The following is a 27,865-nucleotide window of genomic DNA, read 5'->3' as shown; positions in this document are numbered from 1 at the left end:
TGCAAGGGTATTAGGTGCCCTAGGAAAACTTTACAGCCTTACACTTCCCACCCCAACACACCCTCCTCACACACAATTAAAAATTATGCATTTATAATATATTTTACATGAAAAAGAACATTCAAAGAACAGTCTTCTGAGGTAAAAATATCACAATATGTATATTATATTTACATGCACTGCTGAGGTGCCAACCAGAAAACCCTGCAAAAAAGCAAGAGACACTTGGAACCTATATGATATTAGGCCTTCTGTAAGAACATAAGAAATTGCCATGCTGGGTCAGACCAAGAGTCCATCAAGCCCAGCATCCTGTTTCCAACAGTGGCTAATCCAGGCCACAAGAACCTGGCAATTACCCAAACACTAAGAAGATCCCATGCTACTGATGCAATTAATAGCAGTGGCTATTCCCTAAGTAAACTTGATTAATAGCCGTTAATGGACTTCTTCTCCAAGAACTTATCCAATCCTTTTTTGAACCCAGCTACACTAACTGCACTAACCACATCCTCTGGCAACAAATTCCAGAGCTTTATTGTGCGTTGAGTGAAAGAATTCTCTCCGATTAGTCTTAAATGTGCTACTTGGGCATGGGCATGACTCTGAGAGCCACTCAAACAGCAACAACCCTACCTATGAAAGTTAATACTATAAATATTACACCAGGCCTAAAATTGTAATAAACCCCTTATTAGGAAAACAGAACAATCCAAGCTGCTATAGATCCCTACATAGAAACTGCAGCTACACCAGCCTGCTAAAAAAAAAAAAAACAGTAAAAAAATGTTTCAAATTAAGGAATTTGACCTGAGCCACACAGTCCCTACATAGAAACTACACATTAATGGAATAACTCACTTCACTGACACATGTAAAATACACCCTTAAATACAGAATAAAGAGACCATTCAGTATAAATGGAAATGTACAGACAAAAACTGACCTAGAAACCTTAACAAGCCAAATTCTGTATGCACTGCAACATTGTCAAAAACAAACATTTCCATTCCTCATAAAACAAAATTAGTAAAACCATACCAATAAAAATAATAATTCAAATCAATTAATGAATAGAATATTCAATAATTAAAAACTCATATAAAAATTTCCAAACATAATAAATATTTCAAAACAGACACATCAAATAACACCTAACATAAGGATTTTTTAAAAATTCCCCAATATCCATATCTTGTAACTTTTGATTTCCAGTGCCCTGAAATCGTCATAGATTAGTAGGCAGAGAGTAACTGGATTAGTTGTGCGCACACATGCTCTTTCACTCTCCCACACACAAGTACACATGCTTGCTCTCACTCACTTCTTCCTTGACGTAGCAGGCAACAGTAGTCTCCTCCTTCAGCCCCCGTGGCTATGGGAACGACTTCCGGCCATGGGGCATTGGACTACTTCCAGCAGAGCATGTTCCTCCTCCTCCTCCTCCTGCTCAGCAGCACGGCCCCGCCGAAATCAACGGCGTGGTAGGCGCTGCCTCAGTAAGTGGAAAAGCCGCGCAGCCCCACCAGAATCAGCAGCGGGGCCGCGCTACTTTTCCACTGGCTCATAGCAGTGGTAGAGGTGCCTTTTGGTAGTGGTACCTATGGCTGTGGCCAAACTGGCGCACTACGGCTCTGCTGGTAAAAACCTTTACTGCCTTGAGTCCTGCAAACATCTGGATTTAAAATAATCTACTGCTCTTTCCTTTAGTGCCACCTTTAATTTACCTGCCACCGAGATCAGACTGACTGGCCTGCACTTCAAGGATAAGCGCATGTTTTTGAGCTGTGGCCCCCTTCCATGCAATTGGTTAGGGCCCCTCAAGGTGGCTTGTTAGATAGATAGATATATTTATATGTGTGTGTGTATATCTATCTATCTTACTATACTATACTATACTATATATCTGGAACACTCTAATTGCAAAAACAAATAAGAACATAAGATATGCCATACTGGGTCAGTCCAAGGGTCCATAAAGGTCAGTATCCTGTCGCAAGTATCCAAACATTAAATAGATCTCAAGCTATTATTTCTTATTGATTAATAGCAGTGTATGGATTTTTCCTCTAGGAACCTAGCCAAACCTTTTTTTAAACCCAGCTAGACCAAGTGCTGTAACTACATCCTCTAGTAATGAATTCCAGAGCTTAAATATGTGCTGAGTGTATCTTTGATTTGTTTTAAATGAGCTATTTGCTAACTTCATGGAGTGCCCCCTAGTCCTTCTACTATCTCGAAGAGTAAATAGCCGATTTACATTAACCTGTTCAAGTCCTTTCATGATTTTGTAGACTATCATATCCCTCCTCAGTCGTTTCTTCTCCAAACTGAACAGCCCTAACTTCTTTAGCCTTTCCTCATAGGGAAGCTGTTCATCCCCTTTATCATTTTGGTCACCCTTCTCTGCACTTTCTCCAGTGCAACTATATCTTTTTTTTTTTTTTAGATGTGACAACCAGAATTGCACATAGTATTCAAGGTGTGATCTCACCCTGGAGTGATACAGAGGCATTTTGACATCCACTGTTCTATTTGTCATTCCCTTCCTAATAATTCCTAACATTCTGTTTGCTTTTTTGACTGCCATAGCACTCTGAGCCAATGACTTCAATGTATTATCCACTGACGCCTAGATCTTTCCTGGGTGTAACTCCTAAGATAGAACCTAACATCGTGTAACTACAGCAAGGGTTATTTTTTCCCTGCATGCATCGCTTTGCACTTGTCCGTATTAAATTTCATCTACCATTTGAAAGCCCAATCTTCCAGTTTCACAAGATTCTCCTGCAATTTATCACAATCCACTTGAGATTTAATTACGCCGCATAATTTTGTGTCATCCACAAATTTGATCACCTAATTTGTCGTACCCCTTTCCAGATCATTTATAAATATATTAAAAAGCACTGATCCAAATACAGATCTCTGAGGCACTCCACTTTTACCTTTTTCCACCCTGAAAACAGACCATTTAATCCTACTCTGTTTCCTGTCTTTTAACCAGTTTGTAATCTACAAAAGGACATTGCCTCCTATCCCATGACTTTTTAGTTTTCTTAGAAGCCTCTTTTTAGAGAGAATTTTTTAACTTGTATATTTTTTTCACAAACCATTGTATTGTTTTATATTAAAGTGGGGAAAAAAGCCATTTCATGAATTTCCACCAAAACCGTGTCAAACCATCACATGAAGTGCCAACTGGCTTCAAGCTTTTGTAATCACTACTGGCATAAAAAACCCAGCTTAGATACTTTTTTTTTTTAAATATATAACTTAATAAACATTTTTTCTTTTTTTCAAAACTTGCTCGGTCTAAATATATAATGATTAGACCAAAAAGCACCATTTGTAAACCTCACTTTATATTGTAGCTGCTAATCTAATATTTCAGCTCGGTGTAAATGAATCATTTAAACGTACCCAACTGAAGGCCCTCGTTTCACATCTGAAGATGGCTTCCTCAGGGGGATCTTTGAAAACAGCACACACCAGCTACTGAAAATGGTGGTGCTGAAAACAGGCAAGCCTTCAACGCATCTTATATACAACAGGTCAAGAGAAGATTCTTAAAGTGCTCTCAGTGCGCTTGGAATAGCTGGTGTGTGTTCCATACCCAAACACAGAGAGCAATATATCTCATATCTAGACAGACATTGCACACCCAGGCCAGCAAAGAGCGAAATAAACATAGACACAGTTATCCCACACCGAGACAGAAACGGAGAGACAAAGATCCTCCAAACCTAGACACAGTCACCCATAGAGAGAGACAGAAACCCAACACCGAGACGGGTACAGAAACACAGACATACCACTCCGAGACAGACACACAGACACGCTGAAGGCAGAGGCATAGACACAACCTATCCAGACGGACAAACACAAGTGGCCATGGGGAGACAGACCACATCATACACACCCTGAAAGACACACAGGCCACAATGGTAAGGGCTGGAACATTTTTCAAAATACTTATGTGCCAGCCAAAATCTTTTTTAGAAGCTGAAAAAAAAACCCCTCCATCCTACCCTGCCCGACTTTATTTTTGCTTTTTAACTGTTTTAACTTATTATTCCTAGTTTGCTTATCTTTATTTTCTCAGGCTTTTATTTGCTCTTTAACTTTTTTTTTTAAACACGTTTTGCCTTTATTCTCCCTTCCCCACCCCCTCCATCCCCTCATTCTCTATGGCCTCTTTGCCCATTCCCCTCCCCTCCCCTATCACGTCTCTTCCCCCCCCCCCCCCCCCCCCCCCCCACCAGCGGGCAACAGCTGTGATCTCTCGCTCTCTGGTCAGGGACCTGGCAGCAGCAGGAGCTCCTCCTCCTGGGCTGTGCTCTGAGCGTGGCAGATCTTCCTGTGTTGTGGAATACTGCGGAGGCCGTTCCCGTGTCCAGTCCTACTCCCCACCACAGTATAAGCAGCTCCTCTCCCTGGCCCACCGAAAGACGCATGGGGCCACGCCACTGCTTGCCTTTCTGGATACGATGATTTTACAATTCAGTTAACACAACAGATGCTCCTTTTCATCTATGTAAAGATAGCAAGTCTTCGAATCTAGAAATGCCCTAAAACCACAGTGAACCATCCCACAGAGCGCGATGTTTAATGGCTGTTTGTTGTTTTGTTTTCTTGCTTGCTGCCATGCAGGCCTCGCGCCTGTATGTTTGTTTGGTTTTTTTAAAGTCGCATCATGTCAGTGTATTTTTGACTTTCTATGGTGATTATTTCCACTCTGGGCAATACTGGAAAGGTGGAGTACAGATATGTTGAATAAATAATGGTGCAGCAGAACAGCAGACAGTCCGTGACTGCTGGGAGCATGAGAAATGCACTTCGTGACCAAAGCTTGAAGCCACTGAATTGAAACGTTGCTTTCCTTCCTTCTAGCCGGCTTCTTTGGACTTCCAGCTCTGTCTGGTGTTGGACTCTGGTATCATAAGCTGCTATTGGTAACTACGGAGGGATAGTCCCCCTATTTTGTCTCTCTTCCCAGGTTAGCCCAGTCATTGGCCAGTGTTTCCCGACCGGTGTGCCTTCGGACCTGATCAGGTGGGGCCACGGAAGAGTCACCACCGCCTGATGTCTCAGGTCCAGGCCTCAGCACCTCGCAGCAATGAGAGACAACAGCCGTGACTCTTGTGAATGTGTAGGAGCTCCTTGGCTGAGAGTATGCTCAAGCATTGCCCGCCTCTCCTTAGCTGCAACGTAAGCCCCAGAGTGCGGAAATTGATGGGTGGCACGCAGGCAGCATCTCCTCCTCCTCCTCCTCCTCCTTCCAAGTTTTGTTCTGTCCCCAGCCTGACTGAGATGGAAAGATTGGGCACTGAGTGTTGAGAGCAGCAGCAGTGGGGAGGAACTGTGACAGCCGCTCTCTTCTGCACTCGTACATAGAGGGAGCTGGTTCATTGTGGCAAGGTCATGAGTATCTCTGTCGTGTCTCCCCCCCCCCCCCCCCCCACCTTTGTTTTAAAATGTTGGAAGAGATCCTGGCAGTGTCTCCAGCTCTTCCCTAATTCTTCTTTTGACCATACAAGTCCCCACCATGTCTGCACAGCCTGTCCCATAGAGGTTGATGTGCCACACGACGTCTTCGTCAACGTAGGTGTTAACTTGGGCTTGAAAAGGTTGGGGAGCACTGCCACAGACTGTGGCTCTCTCTCTCTTTCGAATGTGATGAGGTGGACCCTGAGCCTGACCCAGGTGTCGCCATTGTGCCGACCCACCCGCCAGGTGTGTGAGTGCCGCCTCCGCGGTATCCCCAGCCCCAGGGAGCAAAAGCCTGACCTGGGAAACAAACCCAGATCCCCATGCATGGCAGCGCACAGCACTTGCCACTGAGCCCTCGGGCCAGCCCTGATCTGAAACGTTCATGTAAGCACCATACATACAAATTGATTTTATTATTATTTTGTGGGGGCAATGGTAGGTGGACAGCGAAAAAAAAATATATTCTATCAAGGGTAGGGGCAGAGCAAGCCTGTTCCTAGGCTTGTAGGTGGGAGAGCAGTTGGTTGCCTCTTAGGTTATTAGGAAAACTATTAATTATTGTGTACAGTGTAGTGCTGAGAATCTTCCCGGTATGGTCGTAGATAACTCTTATTGTCTTCCTTGAGATGTCAGCAAACTGAAATGGAAAAAAAAAAAATAAGTTATAGCCTTCAGGCTAGTGGAAGTCTCCATACCGTCTTTGTCAGCTCCTACATAAATCCATTTGGACCGTTCCCAAGGGTGCTTGTTATCTTCCCCCTGCATTCGTGTCTCTGATGCACAGGCTGGCGGGCTGCTGTTGCTGCTGGTGCTTGGCGTCAGGTGTCGACGCCAGCTGATATGCGGCTCATTTGCGAGAGAGAATTGATTACAGTGCATTGGAAAAAGAGCAGCACTCATAAGTCTGCATGCTTTCCATGACGGGTGCGCCTTGTGTACGGTCTGGTTTTTTGCTATTGATTGCTTACTGAAAGGAGGGGGGGGCAGGTAGTGAAGGGATCCAGGCATTGTTGTCTTTTCTGAGTTAGGAGCACATGGAACGGATGAGTCCGCGGCTCGAGCGAGTGCCAGAGGCACCTCAGCTCATGCAGTGACAGGGGCAGAACAACTCGCCCACCTGCTAGTTTGTTTGGTAGCCAAGCAAAAGATGATCTCGCTTTTTAATCGCTTTCTTAAATCGCTTGATGTTTACACCTGATAGATCATTGAGCGGTCTGACTGCAGCTCTTTTGGTGTAGTGGTGCTGGTACAGGGAGGATCAGGGAGCCATGGACAGACAGACAGACAGACAGACAGACAGACAGACAGACAGACAGACAGACACACACACACACACACTCGTCATGGCAGCCCCCAGTGGTGGTGGTGGTGGAGCAGGGACTCGTTGCGCCTGCGCTCACGTGGAAGCCCACCCCCCTCCTCCTGGTTTCCAGTCAGGTGACAGGGACTGTGAACGCACTTAGCTCAGGGACTCGCTGAACCTAACTCCCTGCCTCTACTGCTACGGGGGCCCGATGGAGAGATTCAGGAGCCAGGAGATACAGGGAGGGGAAGAGCAAGAGCCTTAAATTTTGTGGAGGAGAAGGGGGAAAGAGAAGGAGCTGGGGAGGGGGGGTTGGGGGCCATGAGGTGCAGGAGAGTAGGGGGGAGGGAGGAGAATGGAGAGCAGGTTCCATGAAGTCCTCAAGGTGAGGAAGAGGGGGCGCAGAGGTGTCAGGAGCTGTGTGTGAAGTGGGGTGAGACTTGGTGACAGGGATACAGTGCTGGCCTTGGTCCACACCTTTCGGTCTCCAGCATTTACAAGGTTCTGGCACCTGTTGTTTTAATGTTTACAAAGCCATGTTGTAATTGCACTTTTTTTTTTAAATAACCAAAGCATTTTAGTGTCTTGCTTTTGGTGTGAATTTTCGGTCTACTGTTCTGTTAATTCTGAGGCATGGTATTGGTTTGCTTTTTAGCGGTTTAACTGAGTAGTATGAGAAGTGTTTTTTTCTTTTTCTTTCCATAGATCCAAATTGCTGCCCAGTCGTTCATTCCAGTAGTGATTTAGCGATTTTGAAGGACTAGTGCTCCCAACTTACCAAAAGTACAGGGGGGGCTTGAGGTGGCGATGAAAATGTAAGACTTTTTCAGGTCCTGTTTGGAAATCCGTGTTCCAGCTAATGAGCTAACTTGCTTCTTGGAGGATGCTGTGTTGCCGACTGTGGCAGCAACTCCTCACCCTGAGCGACTTCTCTGTGACTTGCCAGAGGCCAAGTCTCCAAAAGGGATGCTACTTTAAAACAAACAAACTAGGGAGCTGTCTGAATTTCCCATGCTCCACAGCACCAGCCATCTGCTGAAAATGTAGCTTTGCAGGAAGTTGGAAGAACTGGTGCTTCAGTGAATGAACAGTACGTGACCTAAAACTACAGAAATATGTAGTCTGTGCAGTGAATCATCTTTAAAATAAGGTGCTGACCTATATTTCTGAAAGTGTCGTCCTTCCAAGGTAACAAAGCTGGCCTGTATGTTCACCATGAAGTGTTTTCTGGGATTCTTAAATTTAAATCGAGTTCATCCTCCAGTGACTCTGAGTCTTCAGAGTTTACTTCCGATTCGGGCCCCACATATAGGAAAGTATTAGAGGAGGGGCCATTACATGGAGCCGGGCAGACAGCTAGTCCTACGTTGGCCGAATTATGGGAAGGGGTCCCTAGGAAGTTGCGCAAGAAAATCAGGAAACGACGGTATGTGAATATTTTTAGATTGTTGGAAGGGAGGAGGAGGGTGAAGAAGGGTAAGAAGAAAGATAAGAAGAAGCATTCTAGGACTAAAGGTCTCAAGGTGGCTAAGAATATAGTTAACTGGGTACGCGGATTTTTGAGGCTTGCCAGTGTAGTTGGGCACTATGACGCTTCTCAATATGGGGCTTTGCTATCATACGCTGATAGTATCCTTGGAGCGTTCAGAGATTACGAAGGTTGGGCATGGCTCAACTACGACGAAAAATTCCGAGACAAAATGGCAGGCAACAAAGGGATGTCTTGGGCGGTGCAAGATATTAATTTGTGGTTAACACAAATGACGTACAAAGGGATTTCTGGGAGCAAGGCTACGAGCACAGGCAGTACAGGTAAGATTGGTAGCGGGGGAACAGGGTTCAGCAGTGGATTAGGTCAGCCCTTTCGTGCGGGAGGTCAGGCCACCCGCCTATCAGCAGACGGGAAGCCAAAGGGGGCGGGCAACGATACCTGTTGGCGATTCAACAGGGCAGTTTGCTTGTTCCCCGACTGTAAATTCAGACACGCGTGCTCAATTTGCGGAGGAGGACACTCTGCACTTAAATGCGTTCAAGGGAGTAGTGGAACTCCAGGAAAAGTTGGAAAGGTCTAATACCTTACTCAGCGTGGCGGACTCTCCAGTGTCTGTACAGGCGATGACCCCTTGGTTGGAGAAGTATCCGAATAAAAAGGTTGCGCAGTTTTTAAGGGATGGGTTTAAGAAGGGTTTTGTAATCCCTTATGTGGGTCCAGGGTCGGGGGGTACCGGTAGGAATGCTCAGTCAGCTAGCAATCATGCTCACCTGGTAAGGGAAAAGATAGAGGCGGAAATCCGTATGGGTAGGGTGGGAGGACCTTTTATTGATCCGCCGTTTGTTCACATGCACTTATCCCCGGTAGCCGTTATACCGAAAAAGGAACAAGGGAAGTTTCGTTTTATATTAAATTTATCGCATCCCTCGGGTAGTTCGGTGAATGATTTTATCCCGAGGAGTTGTTGTTCAGTTAGCTATACTTCATTTGATACAGCGGTCAGCTTAGTGTTAGCAGCGGGGAGAGGTGCGTTGCTCGCAAAGGCAGATATTGAAGCAGCGTTTCGCCTACTACCTATTCATCCGGCTTGTTTTCCTCTACTAGGTTTCCGATTTGAAGGGCGATATTATGTGGACAAATGCTTGCCGATGGGATGCTCGGTGTCTTGCGCCTTTTTCGAGGCATTTAGCACATTCCTGCATTGGGTTTCTGAACAATGCACGGGGGGAGGGGGTATTTTGCATTATCTGGACGATTTCTTATTTGTAGGTGCAGAAGGGACGGATAGATGTCAGAGGCTCTTGAACGGTTTCCTACAGGTCGCGCGCCAGTTTGGGGTGCCAATTGCGATTCAAAAGACAGAGGGCCCGGTTTCTCGTTTGGTGTTTTTAGGGATCGAAATAGATTCCATAACATTGGAAGCGCGTTTACCAGCGGATAAATTAGACACTTTGAAAAGGTTAGTAAGGTCGACCAGGCAGTTAAAAAAGGTGACGTTACGTCAGATGCAGTCCTTGATCGGTGTGTTAAATTTTGCTTGTAGGGTGATTCCCATGGGTAGGGCTTTTATTCGACGGTTGTCCGGCGCAACGGTGGGCATTAGAAGTGGACATCATTTCATCAGAGTGACGTCTAGAATAAAAGAGGAATTGGGAGTGTGGGAAGCTTTTCTGGCTTCGTTTAACGGAGTTTGCATTATGCAACAGGACGAGGTTTCCAATGCAGAGTTGGAGCTGTATACGGATGCAGCGGGAGGGATTGGATTTGGCGCATATTTTCGCGGACAGTGGTGCGCAGAGCAATGGCCGGAGGATTGGAAGGAGCAGGGATTGACAAAGAATATTACTTTTTTAGAATTATTTCCGATTGTGGTGGCATTATATTTATGGGGAGGGCAATTGGCGAATAAGCGGGTGTCGTTTTGGTGCGATAATTTGGGAGTGGTACAGGTAATTAATCGTCAGTCAGCAAAATGCCCTAGGGTATCTGAATTATTAAGGGAATTGGTATTTAGGTGCTTACAGTTGAATTTGACCATTCGTGCGCGACATGTGCCTGGGGAATTAAATGTGATAGCTGACGCTCTCTCTCGTTGCAAGTGGCAGGAATTCCGAAGAGCGGCGCCTGGAGCGAAGGAGATTGGAGAGAAGTTCCCAGATCAGCTGTGGCGGTGGGGTCGCAGGCTTGGACGCTGATTCGGAAGTCACTGGCGCAGTCTACTTGGAGGGCATATGTGAGAGGATATGGGGTGGTAAGGGGCTATTTAAGGGGGGAAGGATGGCACAAGGGACAGGTACGGGAAGATCAGCTGGTTCAATTCATTTTGTGGGCCAAGACTGGCGGTTATTCTTTGGCGGCGGTCCGGGCGCACTTGACAGGATTTTCCTTTTTCCAGAAGTTATACGGATGGGGAAATCCTGGGAATAGTTTTTTGATTAAAAGAATCTTACGGGGCTGGAAACGGGAGCAAGGTGCGTCGCCCGACATGCGTCTTCCCATCCGGTATAGGGATCTCAAGCTGATAGTGGAATGTTTGCCGAAGGTTTGCTGGTCTGAATATGAAGTGCTGTTGTTTCAGACAGCGTTCATACTAGCATTTTTCGGAGCAATGCGGGTAGGAGAGTTGGTAGCATCTTCCAAATTTAATGCCGGGGATAGGGGTTTGAAGGTTCAAAACGTCTGGGTAGGTGCAGGGATGGTCACCATGTGTATTCATAGGTCCAAAGTAGATCAATATGGTAGGGGCCAATTAATAAGATTAATTCCAGCAGCGGACGAGTGCGTATGTCCAGTGGAGTACGTCAAGAAGTTCATGGTAGTGAGACCTGCTGTTGAAGGGTTATTCTTAGTTCATAGGGATGGATGGCCGGTGACGGTCTATCAGTTCGTTCAGGTTTTGAAGAAAACTTTGAGGTGTTTAGGTTGGGAGGGACGACATTTCACGTCACACTCGTTCAGAATAGGGGCAGCGACTTCCGCAGCTGAGGGAGGATTGCCGGATAGAGCAATACAAGCTATAGGGAGGTGGAAATCAGAGGCTTTTCTGTCTTACGTCCGGCAGGAGAAATAAGGGACAATGCTTACGGGTCAAACAATCAAAAAAAAAAAAAAAATGTAATTAATAATATACGATTACCTGGGGAAAAGGGGGGGGGGGACGACATGGACCAACGGTTTAAGTGAATGTCGGTATGGGTATTAATTCTAATATGTTCTTTTCAGAAAGAAAGTCAGTGCGGGGTCGGCAAGAATGTGTCTGGGTCGTGGGCCATTCTTTTATCCATTGGGCCGCGAATAGAGCGCAACGTAGACCGTATGGGCTGAACTTGGAATTGGATGAGCGGAGCTGGAAGATTGTATGGATCAGTCAGCGAGGCATGAAATGGGACAACTTGTTATCACTGGTGGAACAACGTGCATTGGATTTGGAACTTCCTAAAATAGTGCTTATTCACTTGGGGGGAAACGACGTGGGAACCGGATCTTGTAAGGACTTGATAGTTAAGATTAAGAAGGACTTCGGTACTTTGATGAATGCCATGCCTGATACCCATTGGGGATGGTCGGACATCATAGTTCGCTTTAAATTCCTGCAGTCTAAAATGTGGTGTAGGGGGGTTAAAAAGTTAAATACACAGGTGGGCAAGTGGGTAGTTAGACAAAGGGGTTTTTGGGTGAGACACGAGTGGGCTTGGGAGGTAATTCCGGGGTATTTTCGTTCTGATGGAGTGCATCTCTCAGATATAGGTATCGATTTGTTTAACACTACGATACAAGAGGATTTAACACAGGTAATTGGTACTATGAGGACCGCAGTTGGGGGAAACAATGACAACTAACGTAGTCATTGTTTTATGGCGGGAAACCCGAGCCTCAAAGGTTGTTTATTGCATTGGGTTGTTAACTTTATAGAGGGGGGGGAATCTTGTGCAGTGCGGGGGGGGCTGCTGCACGAGATTGCCAAAGAGCAAGAGGGGGGCCGATGCTCGGAGGCTTTACAGGAGGACGCTCTACCACTGGAAACGGTGGGGGGCGCTGTTGGACTGTTTACTTGGGGATGCTCTACCACTGGAAACGGTGGGGGGGCGCTGTTGGACTGTTATAAGAATGGGGAGGAAAGGGGGGGATTGTTATATGATATTATAAGTACTTGGCGAGGCTCGGGTTAATATAAGAATAAACTGCGGCCTTTATTACTCCAAAGAATGTGTGGTGTGATTTGTGGGAAAGTGTTAAAATGGAAAAGGGGTCTCGAGAAAAGGGGGGGGGGGGGGGAGAAGGAATGAGCGAATCTTGTATCTAGCAGTTAGTCCAAGCAGGGCGAGCCTGTCTGGCACTGCGGACATAACTGTAGTCAAGAGAGAGAAGGTAAGGCGGGCATTAGGTAAAGGGAGAAGGAGAAACGGGGGGGGAGTGAGAGCGAGGAGAAGGGTAACCAATGGGGGGGGTAGAATTCAAATAGGAGCGTGGGATTGGAGGATAGGGAGGAAAAAGGAGAGGAGGGAGGAAATAACTGCCAGTCGGTGAGGAATGACCGAGGCAGCAGGTTGTGGCTTGCCCACCCTCCCACCCTGTACTTTGAAATGTGTATTTCTTGGGAACTGTTGTATTCGTCGCAGTGGCGGGAAACCCGAGCCTCAAAGGTTGTTTATTGCATTGGGTTGTTAACTTTATAGAGGGGGGGGGAATCTTGTGCAGTGCGGGGGGGCTGCTGCACGAGATTGCCAAAGAGCAAGAGGGGGGCCGATGCTCGGAGGCTTTACAGGAGGACGCTCTACCACTGGAAACGGTGGGGGGCGCTGTTGGACTGTTTACTTGGGGATGCTCTACCACTGGAAACGGTGGGGGGCGCTGTTGGACTGTTATAAGAATGGGGAGGAAAGGGGGGGATTGTTATATGATATTATAAGTACTTGGCGAGGCTCGGGTTAATATAAGAATAAACTGCGGCCTTTATTACTCCAAAGAATGTGTGGTGTGATTTGTGGGAAAGTGTTAAAATGGAAAAGGGGGTCTCGAGAAAAGGGGGGGGGGGGGGGGAGAAGGAATGAGCGAATCTTGTATCTAGCAGTTATATTAGGGAAGCTTACTTTCCAAACAATTCTGCTTTTTGAGACCTTGGCGTTACACATAACTCCCCCCCCCCCCCCCCCCCTTGACAGATGTTAACGCTGCTGGGCATGGTTTCTAGGTTTCAGCAGGCTCCGCCTCCAGAGCTATCTGAAGTCCTGTTATTGGCAGGTTTTACTGTTGTCAAGTCGGAAAGCTTTGCACATGTGTTTAAAAAAAAAAAAAAAAAAAAAAAGGTATTCTGGTGTTTTCCGGTACATGTTGGCTGCTATGAGGCAAAGGATATCCACATGCCCACCTGCACTGAGGTGATACGCTGAAGGGTCAGCATCTTGCACCTAGAGCAGACTCTGTGGTTTTGGCAATAAATGAAATATGCGTGCGTATTTTACATACAATTGTTCCATGCACGTGCTAACGAAGCATATAAAATATACACTACAGAAGGCAGGATAGCTCGCACGTACATACACACACGACCAGATCTGCGTTTGGAGCAGCTCTTTCTTCCTCTGGTATCAGACAGAGCATACCTCAAGAAATTAAAACAGCCTTGATTAATGTAACCTGCAGAAATTTGAACTAGTTCGGGATTTTGCCTTCTGTGTGCGCGTTAACATTTTGGAAAGCATGCATGCTTGTTTGTTTTGTTTATATCTGCTTGATGTTGTAAAGCCATGAGCAGCAAGGAATCCTAGCCAGAGTATCCTATGCAGTTTAGAGAAGGAACCAGCTCAGGTTTGTAAAGGTTCTCTCTGTAGAGTTGTCCTGCTGTGTCAGGCGCCTTCATGTGGACATGCCTCTTAAGTGCAGCAGTTTAGAGGCCCTTTTTTATTGCTCTCCTCAGTTAGGAAGGGATCTATTTATTTATTTATTTTTAGGAAGGCTGGCATAGAGTTTGGCCAGCTGTTAATCACAGCGCAGGGCTTTGAACCTTGGTGCATTTACTTCCTGCAGGAAACAGATGTGGGACACTGGAAGCGGCCACAGCTGTGATTGAGAGTCAGCCAGGCCCGGTGGAGCTTTCAGGCCTCCTTGATCTCCTTCTAAACAGCCTTTTGCCAGCTGATTATTGAAAGCTTCCAGCTGCACAGTGATGTTAAATCTGTGCCCTTTAAGAATTAGATTCACATTTGCAGTGAATCCAGAATAAGGCGAGGGGGGTTGTCAGCAGTGACCCTCGGAAAGTGGCTCGCAGCGGTAGATTATGGCGCGATTAAGCATAAGGTGACACTTTGTGCTTGGCCGCAGACTCCTGAAATGCACCCAAGAGTTTTGAAGCCTAGCGGAACCAAAACTGACTAAATTGCTGGCGTAACATCCAGGTACAACTTTCACAGCAGAACGAGAGATGTGGAGAGTGCTGAAAACCTACTGCTGTGCAGGTGGAACGTATTAACTGGCTGTCCAAAGAGAGCATGCCGAAGCCAAGGAAAGATAGGGGGTGGGCGCTCTCCTTTTCAAAGGACAGCAAATCTTTCAATTGTTTCCAAGGGAAATTGATAAAATGCATTCAAAGTGGGGGCAGGGGAAGAATAAAGCTCCTCGAGTTCTCGAAGATGAGGAGCTCTGCATGGTGATGCACCTTGGATAGAGGTGGATTCGGCTTTTAGGCTCTTACAACACTGGAGGCTTTTGGCATGGGCAGTTTTTTTTTTTTTTTTTTTCCTCCTTTCTTAGCACCTCAGTTATTTGCAAACCGCACGTCTTTGCGTCTGAAGGGCATTTTGGACTAAGATACACTGTCGGCAACTGGCATAGTTTTCTCTGGTGGGATGGGTGCAATGAACCGTAGCCCTGACCGACCGTGCTGGCTGCAGTGCTTAAGTTCTGTGCTGGGGACTGGGGCTTCAGAGCGTGCAGCCTCTCATGGGACCTAACTGGAGAAAACAAAAACCCATTAGGTTTAGAGAGGAGGCTAATTTTGTAAAGCTTGTGGTTAGTGGAGGGGCCTATTTAAAACCACAATGCATCCTGTACCTCTTTGGAAGATGTTTAAAGCAGATGTAATAATGGCAGGGGATAGTACTCACTTTTTAAGTGCTTTCTTTTCCCTCTAATGGATAAGCTGGCATCTGCTATGTTTTGAATCTGTTTTCTTTTCTTTCTCTAAGTTTTTATTCTTTTAGCACTCTCTCTCTCCTTCTCATATATGTATTTTTGGACATATGCTCTATAGTGTGAGAGGGTTCCCTTTTCCTAGCAAGGGGGCTTTCTGGTGCTGGGCGGATCTCTGCTGTGTCTGAATGTTGTGAGGTGACAGCAGTTTGGAAGTCACATGCCTGTCACTGGTAGGCAATTCCTGTCTCTAAAGATTTTAACTGGGCAAACTAGGTTCTTTTTGTTTTGTTTTTTCTAACTGGATGGTCTTGTTGCATGTTTCGTGAAAACGGTGTTTGTGTTGTGACAGGTAAGGAATGGCAGTGATTAAGCATGTTTTGTTTTTTGCAAGAAAAGCATAAGCATCTGTAAATGTCAGGGTGTAATTGAATACAAGAGAATGCACAAAGAAGACAACGAAGAGCTTTTAGCCCATCTGCATGGTCACGCTACAGGGAAACCTGGGTTGGTGGAATATTGCATTTAGTACCTATTTAGTTATAGAATTAGCCCTGGGAGTCTTAACTCATGTTTTTACGATAATAACAGACACAGAGCACTGTAATATACAAGTATTAGATTTCCTAGCAATGAAGATATGTAATTTAAGGATGGAAATTTCCTACTGTAAAACTAACAATTTATGATATGCTAAAACGGCAATTTGATTCATCCAGTAAATAGTCTTAACGGTAAGGTGGTCTTCCTTAAACAGTCAATATATTGGAGAGAGAAAAACAGAAATGATCTCTCTTTAGAATGAATTGCAATGGGTGTCCTGTGGCTAAGTGTCCATAGTGGACATGGGTTCAGCTCCCAGGTAGGGCCTTAGGCATCCTGGATCAGCACTTCCAGTCCCTGGGAGGGAGGAGGAGGGTGACATAGTCCATAACAAGGGCAACACTTGGCTAGATCCAGAGCACACGGTACAGATTTGCAGAAGAAGTCCTGGTGCATGGCTCCCATCCCCTGACCCCCGTATCAGGGCCAAATTCTGAAGGAGCCCAAGGACTAGAGCTTCCCATGCTGCTATCTTAGCTCTAGGGGTGAAACCCTCCCCATCCCAATCCTCTTGCCTATGGCTCTCATGATATTAAATCCAGTCCTGCCTCTTACTGCAACGACCAGAGTAGGAGCAATGGGAGGGTGGGTCAAATCCCCTGCTAGCTCTGAATAAAGGGGCATGGTACCAGGATTCCAGCTGTGGTTTCAGTTGAGCTGGAAAAAGGAGATGAGTGAAAAAAAATGAATGCAGTGTTCCGTGCATGATATAGAATATCTGGTGTCCCCTAACACCCTCTGACACTGATATGCGTTGCTTCACACTGTGCTTCCTTTGAATGTCAGCACGCCTTGTGCCTTGCCTTGCGGTGGGTCCATTCAGAGGACATCGAAACGAGCATCAGTTTTACGGTTGATATGCAGAGCGAGACCAAGGATACAGTGGGATTTGTAAGTGCAATATGGTCAATTTACTTTTGTTAGTTCATTTCTGGTGCATTGCGAGCTACTAATCTCTTTATTCTGAAAGTTTTATACTTTTGGTTTACATATGATCAATTTACAGCTACAGATTTTTTTTTTTTAAATGGTGCTGTAAAAAAGTTTGTTGTTTTTTGTGTTAGGGGTGCTTGGACCCCACTATACTTTAAAACAGAGGGACAACCCAGCAATGAGAGGTTCATTTGGGTTGAATCTGTGTGAAAACCTTTACAGATGTTTTTGCAAGACATGGGGAAGGGGGAGTAGATGATGATGTACTTGAGGAGCGGAGAGAGGCAGCAAGGGTGCTGGCCAGCTCTCTGGAGAAGTTTTCTCTTACGTTCTCACCTTTTTACCCCGGTGGGAGTACTGCTCATCTTTTCAGAGACAGGATGGGCCTGTTTCCCAGGTTTGTCCCAGTTTTCTGGGAGTGGGAGGGTTTCCCTTTGTTTCCACCAAGAGAGGAAAGCTTAATCCTCTGCAAAATCTTCTTTGTCCGTGGCTCCTCTATAGATCCTTGTCTTATCGCCCACTCCCAGGGGTAAGCGGTGGCGTTCCCCCCCCCCCCAAGTTTACCTTCTAGAAATCCACAGATGTGCAAGAGACCTTGGTGAGGACTCTGTGGGTGCAACCTTTTTTGAAGGCCGTCAAGCTCAAGAAGAAGAGAGGGGGGAGCCTTTAATGGAGAAAAGCAGCACGTGCAGGTACCCAAGGAGTCTGAAATTGGGACAGGGGTGCACGTGAATCTGGGAGGATTTTGGTGGCAAGGGATGCCAGAAGGGATCCCTACATTCTGCTCCATTGCCCTGTAACCATGTTTTTATGTGCGTGGACTAGGATCTGTATTTTGGAGAATCCAAAAGTTCAAATTAGATTGATTTTTTTTTGTGTGTGTGTGTGTGTGTGTGTGTGTGTGACGGGGCTTTACCAGTTAGTAATAGTATCCCCATGTAATTTTCTAGTTAGGGGCAGTAGGAGGAGTTCTTGGTTTTTGGGATTCCTCCCATTGCTATAACCCCCACCTTTTTTTTGGGGGGGGGGAGATTTTGAGGGGGTGTAAAGTCCCTTGGAGCGTGCCCAGTAATTCAGTGGGTGAGGAGCTGAGAGGAAGTTTTTGAGAGAGCTGGAGAAGTGACTGAAGAGCTAGAGGTTTCCCCAATGTCTTCAGCAAGGTGGTTGGAGAGCTGGAGATTCTCCCCAGGATCTAAGAGACAATTCAAGCATTCCAGCGAGAAACCTTTTGAGAGGAATTTTGGAGTGGATTGGCCAGTTCCAGAGGGACGGGCTTCCCCCGGTATCGTCAAGGATATTTTTGCCCAAACTAAACCTTTAGCAGCATGGATTAAGACCTGAGCCATGAATTGAAGAGATGGGAAGAGTTTTGATAATTGGATTACTGTTGCTGGGGGTTTTTTGGGGTTTTTTTTAACCAGTTTGCTTGGGGATATTCTTCCAGCTGACCAGTTTTATGCCGGAGCTGTATTCTAGTTGTCTCACCTTCATTGGTGAGGATAGATTTTAGATAAATGAATGTGCAAGGAATTAGGAGAGCAGTGAAAAGATCTACTATGGACAGGGAACCATTTGTTTTATTTTGGTAATCTGTAGACTGATCACTGACTCTCGTAATTTTGTCCTGGATACTTTTCTTCTTTAATTAGCAATAAAAACTTTATTTTGAACACCATTTTTGGACTCCTGTTTGATTTTTTTTTTCCTACAGTGCAAGAAGTGTTGGGATGGCCCCTGGTGGGAATCTTGCCTTCTACCCCTGTTATTGGATTCCTTTCTCCTTTTCTGGACAGTTTGGCACCGCTTAGGTATCCTAAAAATAAAGTGTGATTGACCACGCTGGGGCCCTGGAGATTAGTTTCTCCCCCCCCCTCCCCCGCAGTCTGGATTTGGACCCAGACCTGGACCTGTGGCACTCCTGGATGGTGTTCACAGCACAAGACAGGGGCTGGCTAAATTTGTTGGGTTTTTTTTTTTTTTTTAATTTTGCTGTTTTATTCATTTTCAATAAACCTTTGGACTTTTGACTGCCTGTGCTCCCCTTGAGCTTTACAGTAGAAGCTGCCTCTCCCATTTGGATGAATCCTCACCTGGGTCTGCAGCTAGTTTTTTTTCCCCAGCACTGAAGCTGTTGCAGGTGCCCCCTTGCCTGGTTTCCCCACTCCCCCCACCACCTTGCCTGTTTCAGGGAGTGCCTAAGGGGGGATTGCATTTATTAATTTGCTTTACTGTAAAAGTAATAATGTTCTGGGCACTGCATTGGTAAATGCGTCTGTAGGGAGAGAAATCTTTGCAGAGGATTGCAAATTATAACAAAACGTTTCTCGAGAACAGAACTGTTACAATGTCTGTGTCCATAGGTAAGAGGAGCCGTAACTTTTTTGCCCCCCTAAGGTGAGGCAGGGAAATCAAGTGGTCCTAACTTCCTGATAGAGGGGCTCATGTTGCCATAAAAGGTCGCCATCTTGCGTAGGCATTTACGACCCTCTTGCCTATTCGCCATCTCCTGTTAGAATACCTATGAACGTGACTCCTTTTCTCTCCTTCCTTTTGTTGGATCCAGTTGCACAGTTCCTTGGTTTTATGGCGGCATAAAACTGTCAAAATTAAATCTTGAGTGGGTGGGGCACGGAATTAAAAGTAATGGGAGCAAGGTTTGATTTCTCCTCCCTGCTTCCCCCAAGACCCGCGACTATTGTATTGACCAGTGTCTTGTGAAAATAAAAGAAGAAAAACAAGACAGAGTAAGATGATCTGGAAATATTTTTGTCCTGTTCAGTCCCAGGGAGCTAGTGACACACCCAGTGTCACGCGCAATATTCCACACCACTTCATCCATCTTCAGCAAGGGCTGTTTCTGTTTTAGATCATTTTAAACCCACCAAAACATGACAGGTTTAACATGGTTCTCCAATATAACAAAAAGGAAAACTGATATTGGGGGGAAACAATTTTTCAGTTTCACTTTCAGTTTGGTAACTCTCAAAAGTGCATATTTAGTCATTCAACCCATTATCCCAAAGGATATGGCTGGAATAGATGAAAGAATAAAGTATGTAGCTTTGCCGTTTCTCACAGTGAGACTAGGGGACACTATATATTGTATGAAATGGGGTAAAAGGAAATAAAAATTGTACTCTCAAGGCCAAAATTGGAAGCAGGAAACAGACAGACTGGTATTTGCATAACACTGTCTTTTTAGTGTGTTCACAACAAATATTTCTAAACCATTACTTTAGTTCAGCTGAAAGAAGTAATGTGACTGCTATGTGTCCACTTGGATACATTGGAATAAAGGTTGTCAAACAATTTGACTCCTTTTCTATTGGACTGACATACTTCAGGAGATAAATGTCATCCTGAGTCAGACTAAGGGGCCACTGAGTCTGGAATCCTGACAGTGGCCGCCCACTAGGAAGCAGCTTATAGATCCTTGTCTTATCGCCCTCTCCCAGGGGTAAGCAGTGGCGTTCCCCAAGTTTACCTGGCTAATAGATTCGTGACTGGGTGCCTTTCATTGGGTCAGTGTACAAATGAGTTAAGAATGATTGTTACCCCTCACTTCAATCCTAAAAATGTCATCAACGTATTGGTAAAATCTGAAAGATTTATTGTAGTTATTCAAGGATGGCCCTTTCAATTCTGTTATAAAAATGCTGGCATACTTTGCTGTCACCTTGGTGCCCTAGCAATTCCCATGATCTGTAAGTAGATGCTGAAGTAGGTGTGTGTCAGATTCATTTTAATTCTGGAATAATTTCTGGTATGCACTGGTGCTCCAGCATATGCCAGTCTTTTGTGGCACAATTTGAAGATTCCTGAATGGATCCAGTTCCAGATTATTCACACATTATCAGTCCATTGCCAGCATTTTTATGATTTTGGATATATTAATGTGAAAACACTAAATATTTTCCTTTCCTAGGAAAGTCTCCAAAGTGGATTGCAGTTGGAATTATAAGTGAAATTATAATTGCAGTTATGGGTGAAGAGAACCTTAAGCTGGTTGTGCATCATTGAATGCATTCCATTCATTGCTGCAACAGGCTTTTCTGCATCATCGGTGTTGAGCTGTGCAAGCCTCTGAAATGCTCTCACTTGGTAGCAGGCTCCAGTCACTCATCCTCCATGCTTGTGTAGAGTCCAGGATGCACTGAGGCGCATCTGAACTTGCACTGAACATTATACTCCATATCGCATTACTTTCAGATCTCCATGCTCTAAAATGTTGTTTTTTAAAAATGCTTTTTTTAGGGTGAAGCCAGTAGGAACTTGAGTTAGAATCCCGGGCCAGGCTACTGCTTTCAAGGCTGATCAAAGCTGTGATAGTTCTCTCTCCTAATTTCATGTAAAATGCATATGGAAGACAGATTTTTGAATGTACTCAGAATAAGCTGGAATTGATGAAAGTTATACGCCGCAGCATCTGGCTGCTTTGAACACAACCTGTATAATTACTAGCTATAACTTAGAGGTGTGACTTAAAAGACTTGAGTTAAGAAGATAGGGTAAAGTGTTGGTGAGGCCAGGGCTGGCTCTAGGCTAACCAGCACCGTGTGCAAATAGTGAAATGGTGCCCCCTTTTTCATTCTCTCTCTCCCTGCCCGTGCTCAGCAGCAGTATTCTCCCCCTGCCGTGCTGAGCAGTAAGCAGCTTCCTGCTCTGCAGCCTGTGACCTTTGAGGGCAGCTCTTCACCTAGCCCTGTTTCTCTATGCAGTCTGCCAGGCTGCCTTCCTGGACCAGCTGTTTCCTTTATGGGGTTTTCAGCGGAGGGCAGCTTTGGTAGTGGTGGTGCAGCAGGGTGGTTTTCGTGGTGGATGGGAAGGGATGAGCACTTGGTCTCCTCCATGAGCCTCCCACTTTCTTCGACAGGCACACCACACTGCTCAAAGAAGGGCACTGCTGCACAGGAGAGGATACTGGCATGGCGGTGCCCCCTCGGGCATAGCGCCCTGTGCGGCCGCACAGGTTGCAGACCTAAAAGCTGGCCCTGGTTGATTCAGATTGGAGGGTGGATTTTGTACATTAGCATTTTTGCAAAACAAGGACACTTCGCTACCTTGTTTAAAATGTTTTTTTTATATTCTGATTCTTTCTGACACACTTTTCATCTGCCTTATCTTTTTATTATAAGTTTAGGACTCTGATGCATAATCTCCCAATTTGTTGTAGTGTGGGTGGACAAATAGGACACTATAATATTGCTGTGACATCCTGTCCCCAGTTCTTTTGCCCGATGAGGTAATTTCTGACTTGGACGCATCATTTTCTGAGCTGCAGTACTGTTATAGGATGCTTGTCTTCCCGATGGCGCGAGACATGGTATGTATTCCCATTTTCAGTGTTCCTGTAATAATGCTTGCACAGAATCAGATCTGCACTTGTTAATTTTGTTAATAGTTAAACTGTAATCATAAGATTACAGTTTTCACTACAAGGCTTATTACCTTTAAAGTTGGGATTAAGATATACATTTGCTCTGTGTATACTCCAATGGACCTGGCACATCTGAGGACTTCACAATGTTGACATTACTTTCCTAGGGCCCAAAGAGGTGTGACCTAGTAACTTTATTTGCTTTTGGTATCCTGATTGCAATATACACCTTCATCAAACATGTGACAAATGACAGATCCTCCACAAATGAGATGTTCTGTCATAAACAGTGCTGTCAAAATCTTCACACCCTTTTACATTTTTTTCATATTCTGCTATTTAAAAAACACAAATCATAATCCATTGGAGTAGGAGTTTTTCACTGATCTACATAACATACTCTACACTTTCATTGTGAAAGAATAATTAAAGAAATATTCCAAAAGTAATTAAAAATAATTAAAAAAAAAAAAAAAGACAGTGATTGCATACGTCGTCACACCTCTTGACTCTGTACTTGGTGTAAGCCCCTTTTTATTTATTTATTTATTTATTTATTTGACGAGTTTTATATACCGTCATCGGTAGAGCCATCATAACGGTTTACAAAATGAGCATTTACTTAGTATTTGATTAACAGAATAACAAAGTGAACATTTTTTTTGCTGCAGTAACAGCCATGAGTTGTTTGGAATAAGCGTTCACCAATTTTACACAGCAGGATGGCACAGTTTTTGCCCATTCTTTAGGCAGAAGAGCTCCAGCTATTTCAAGTTTTGCTGGGTATTATCTGTGGACTGCAGTCTACATGTCTTGCTATATTCTAAGGATTCATATTGAAGCCTAGAGATTCAACTTGATCAAACCCTCATGATGGGAGCACACCTCTCATAGATGCTAAGAACCTCCTTTATGCATCCTGTGCAACTTCCTGGATAAACACATCCTTGCTACCATAATACATTAAGTGCCAACCAAATTGAGTATTGCAATTCTCTATATAATGGCATCTCTCAATACAGTCTGAAATGCCTCCAACGTTTGCAAAACACTGCTGCAAGAATTCTGGTAGGGGCCAAAGTATCTGACTACATAGTGCCAATCTTACGTCGAACACTTACTCCCAGTTGAAGTAAGAGAAAATTCAAAACCCTTTGCTTTGTCTTTAAATGTGGGCCTCTAAGAATCAGCTTTTCTCCTATATTTCCACAAGAGAGCTCCATTCTCTCCAAATTGCCCTTCCTTCCTTCCCTCCCCAGCTACCCCCAGATCAACCCATCCAAGACTTTGTGTTTTCAGCTGCTATGCACTAAAAATTTGGAACAAGATACCACTACCCCTATACTTTAAGCTGTATTACCTCGCTTTCTGGAAAAAAAAACAAAGCCATGGATTTACAGCCAGACCTTCCTGTAAATTCCCCAGCATAGCACTCCTGTTTTATGACATGACTACCAGGACTTCAAACCAAAACTTTTAGACACAATTGAACTTTTGATAGCAGTATTCTTGCTTCGTCCTACATCAGATGCTAGCCCTTTTGTTAGTCATCTCTACTGTAAATATGATATACTCTAAATATGATTCAATTATAATTTTAAGTTGATCTGATTATTATTAGAAGATAAGAAATTGCCATACTGGGTTAGACCAAGGGTCCATCAAGCCCCAGCATCCTGTTTCCAACAGTGGCCAAGCCAGGTTTTAAGAACCTGGAAAGTACCCAAAAACTAAGTCTATCCCATGCTACTGATGCCAGTAGTAACAGAGGACATTCCCTAAGAATTTATCCAAACCTTTTTTAAACCCAGCTACAATAACTGCACTAATCACATCCTCTGGAAACAAATTCCAGAGCTTAATTGTATCTTGAGTGAAAGAATTTTCTCCAATTAGTTTAAATGTGCAACTTGTTAACTTCAAGGACCCTAGTCCTTCTATTATCCGAAAGTGTAAATAACCAATTCACATCTACCCATTCTAGACCTCTCATGATTTTAAAGACCTCTATCTTATACCCACTCAGTCGTCTCTTCTCCAAGCTGAATAGCCCTAACCTCTTTAGTAAATTAGATTTGCATTTAAGTGTAATCTGCCTTGAGTCTATATTCTTGGGGAAAAAAGGTGAAATAGCAAATGTTGATAAATTAAAATAATAAATATTGACTTCAGGTCTGGGCTTTGACTGGGCAACTTGGGTACATTCACTTTCTCCTTTAATAATTTTTTTTTGTATTAAACATGTTTATTGTTTTTCCATCAGAGAGACCAAATACATCACTTAATATACAAAACAGTTCCGAGACACATGAAAATGTCAAATTTCTTGAACAAACTAAACAATAGGGTGAACAAGACACTATAAGTTTAAAACGTTATATTGAATAAGTTTCTATGATTAATCCCCTCCCTCCCCTCTCCCAGGCATTCACTTTGAAATATTGCAGAGATGTAAGCATTATGCATATTGAGTTCCAATATCTTCATTTATCTGTGAAAGAAGAAGTTAGGGTAAAGAAACACTAAAGTTAAACAGCTCCTCAGTAGTTATGGATCCATCCTAAGGAAAGTATAGTAAACTTCCAGACCTCTTTGGTACACTTGACCTAGAACCAAAATTATTTCCGTATTTATTAAATCTTCCTGAAATAGTCACATCGTCCCTCATAAATTTAAGATGGTATTTCTGAGGAGAGGCGAAAGTGAATCTATATATTCCTGCCAAATTTTTAAATGCTGTTCTGTTTTGGGATCAAATATGGATTTGGCCATCATAATTTCAAAAATGAGTAAATTTAAACACCTTATTTTTCCAAAACGTGAGGGTTGGTGTGTCTTCTCCCACCCAGGCTGGATAGGATAGTCGCCTTTGCCAATAAGGTAATTTTATCTATAAATAACTGGCGTTCTCGGGAAACAGAGCGAGGTAAAATTGGATAACAACCAAACCTGTGGAGTAATTGATAACGTTTCATTAAGCAAAACATTCACACAGGAGCATACCTGTTACCAAAATGAACACATTTTGGGGTAACTCCAGAAGTTGTGAATGTAATCTCCTCTATCCCAACCACATTTCCTGCAGCTTGGAGAATCAGAGTTTAGCTCTGTAAGCCTTGTCTGGAGACACATACTACTGATGCAGAAATTTGTATTGAGTCTCTCATAAGATAACATTTTCTGTTATTTTGGATATTCATAAAAAGCAGGATTGAAATTCCTGGAATGTCAGATGGAGTGCAGGCCAGCTTGTCCATTTATGGTAGATAGAGAGAAGTGTATTTTTCTGTGGGCAAGCATCAATCTACGCATACATTTAGCACAGGTTGGGGAATCCTTTTTTTTACTCCCTAGTAATGTCCTCTAGTGGTCCTACCCCCCCCCCCCTCCAGGTTCAGGTGAGTCTTAATAACACTTGACAGTGCATCGTCTGTAAAAATGCATAGAATTCTTTAGAGGACAACTGAAATATCAACTGTAAGACTTGAAAGCTGAGCATTGTGTTAAGGTCCAACATAAAAAATTAATACAAATATTTAAGACCTTTCTCACCACAGCCCCTGAAGATTGGATTGGTCATACCTGGCAAAAACTACGGATTACCTTGTATTGTTGAAGGGGAAAGTGTCACTTCGTAACAGCAATTTGCATAGATATGTCCATGCCGAGCAACAGGATCAGGCAATTAAATGTCCTTTAAGCTCTCCTGGAATTTCTGTCCCAGAGACTTGAATCCAAGAGTTCATTGAGAAGGGACCTAACCAGTTTCCTAAAGTGGTCTGTGAGAAGAAATGAGAAGTTTCAAATATCCCATCGTGTATGTACCTTAGCATACATGCCAGATTATAAAATTGCATATTTGGTCATTTCAGTCCTCATTCCACAGATTCTCGTAAGACCTTTAAAGGGATCCGTGCTCTTTCTTTTTCATATGAAAGCCTAAAAGCCTTGTGTATCTCCTGAAGATCTCTTATGCAACCAAATGGGTAATATCTGCAAGACATACAACCATTTAGGCACTTCCATCATTTACATGAGTTCTATTCTGCCTGAAATAGAAAGTGGGAGACCTTGCCATCTCTGAAGAGAAGCTTTTAAGTTTTTCAATAATGGCTGCATATTTACCCCACATATTCTACTGATATCCCCCAGAATTCTAATCCCCCCCCCCCCCCAAATACTTCATGTCTCCAGCTCCCCATTTTAACGGGAAATCTCCAACCCAGGAATCCTTCAAGGTACCGGAAATGTCAAAAGACCTCCGACTTGTCCCTGTTAATTTTCAAGTCTGGAAATGCCCCGAATTGAGTTTGGATCTGGAGGACCTTTTCCAAAGATTCCCTTGGGGTGGTGAGAGACTAGAACGTCATCGGCGAAGGCTGCTCTTTTGAATTGATGCCTTTCCTCCCCAAACCCTTTTATGGTTATCTCATTATTGATTTTCCTCAACATAGGGTCTATGGAGATAAAGGGAAACCTTGTCAAGCTCCCCTTTGCAACTGAAATTCAGCGGACTTTAACCCATTTGCAATAATACTAGAACAAGGGGAGCAATATAACAGATGAATATAATGTAGGAAAGAGCCTTTGAAACCGAAATGGTCCAGCATAAAGAATAAATATGGCCAGGGGACCCTATGAAAGGCTTTGTCCGAGTCAAACCCTATAGCCACTGCTGGTATATGCTGAATCTGACATAAGAACATTGCTGCTATTAATTTAACTATATGGGAGCTGGCCGCTCTACCCTTTACAAAGCCCACCTGGTTATTGGAGATAATTGAGGGTATGATTCAACTAAGACTATCAGCCAGCACTTTGGTTAATATTTTTAAGTCGCAGTTTAAAAGCGATTATGGGCCAATATGAGGCTGGAGAGAGTGGGTCCTTCCCTGGTTTAGCGAGTCCCGTGATATGGGCATTATTAAAATGTGAAAGGAAGAAATCTTCTTGGAGGGCTTTCCTAAAATAACTCTCCATGGGGACAGAGTCCTGTAGGGATGTGCAGCAGGGATGGATTTGTCCCATTCGGTATTCGTATTTGTGGAGAGCCAAATCCATTGCATCTGTTCTCGGGGGACCCCGATCTATTCATTAGTTACATATGTATTCGTTTCCCCCAAAAAAACCCATCCCAACCCTTTAAATTTAATTAATTACAACCTCCCACCCTCCTGACCCCCCCCCCCCCCAAAGACTTACCAAAAGTCCCTGGTGGTCCAGCAGGGGTCCTGGCGCGATCTGCACTCGAGCTGTCGGCTGCCGGTATTCAAAATGGCGCCGACAGCCTTTGCCCTCACTATGTCACAGGGGCTACAGGTGCCATTGGTCGGCCCCTGTCACATGGTAGGAGCAATGGACGGCTGGTGCCATCTTGTGCTCCTACCATGTGACAGGGGCTACCGGTGCCATTGGTCGGCCCCTGTGACATAGTAAGGGCAAAGGCTATCGGCGCCATTTTGAATACCGGCAGCCGACGGCCCGAGTGCAGGAGATCGCTCCAGGACCCCCGCTAGATCACCTGGGACTTTTGGTA

At 44.4% G+C, this 27,865-nt stretch overlaps 1 protein-coding gene across 5 annotated transcripts in view; it reads left to right on the top strand.

The window, feature by feature from the left end:
* The window catches only part of OSBPL3 (oxysterol binding protein like 3), a 261,110-nt gene that overhangs the window by 66,698 nt on the left and 166,547 nt on the right, over positions 1-27,865 (top strand). Inside the window, exon 2 of one of the 5 annotated variants that reach the window (XM_029589127.1) lies at positions 22,126-22,275. The exons of the other annotated variants lie outside the window; for them this stretch is intronic. The gene's annotated coding sequence lies outside the window, so the exon portion shown is untranslated. The remainder of the gene's footprint in view (positions 1-22,125; positions 22,276-27,865) is intronic. 5 annotated transcript variants of the gene reach the window in all.

The sequence above is a fragment of the Rhinatrema bivittatum genome, chromosome 2, assembly GCF_901001135.1.
Source record: "Rhinatrema bivittatum chromosome 2, aRhiBiv1.1, whole genome shotgun sequence".
Taxonomy (NCBI): Eukaryota; Metazoa; Chordata; class Amphibia; order Gymnophiona; family Rhinatrematidae; genus Rhinatrema; species Rhinatrema bivittatum.
The sequence above is the reverse complement of the archived record's forward strand: the minus strand, read 5'-3'. Positions and strand labels throughout refer to the sequence as shown.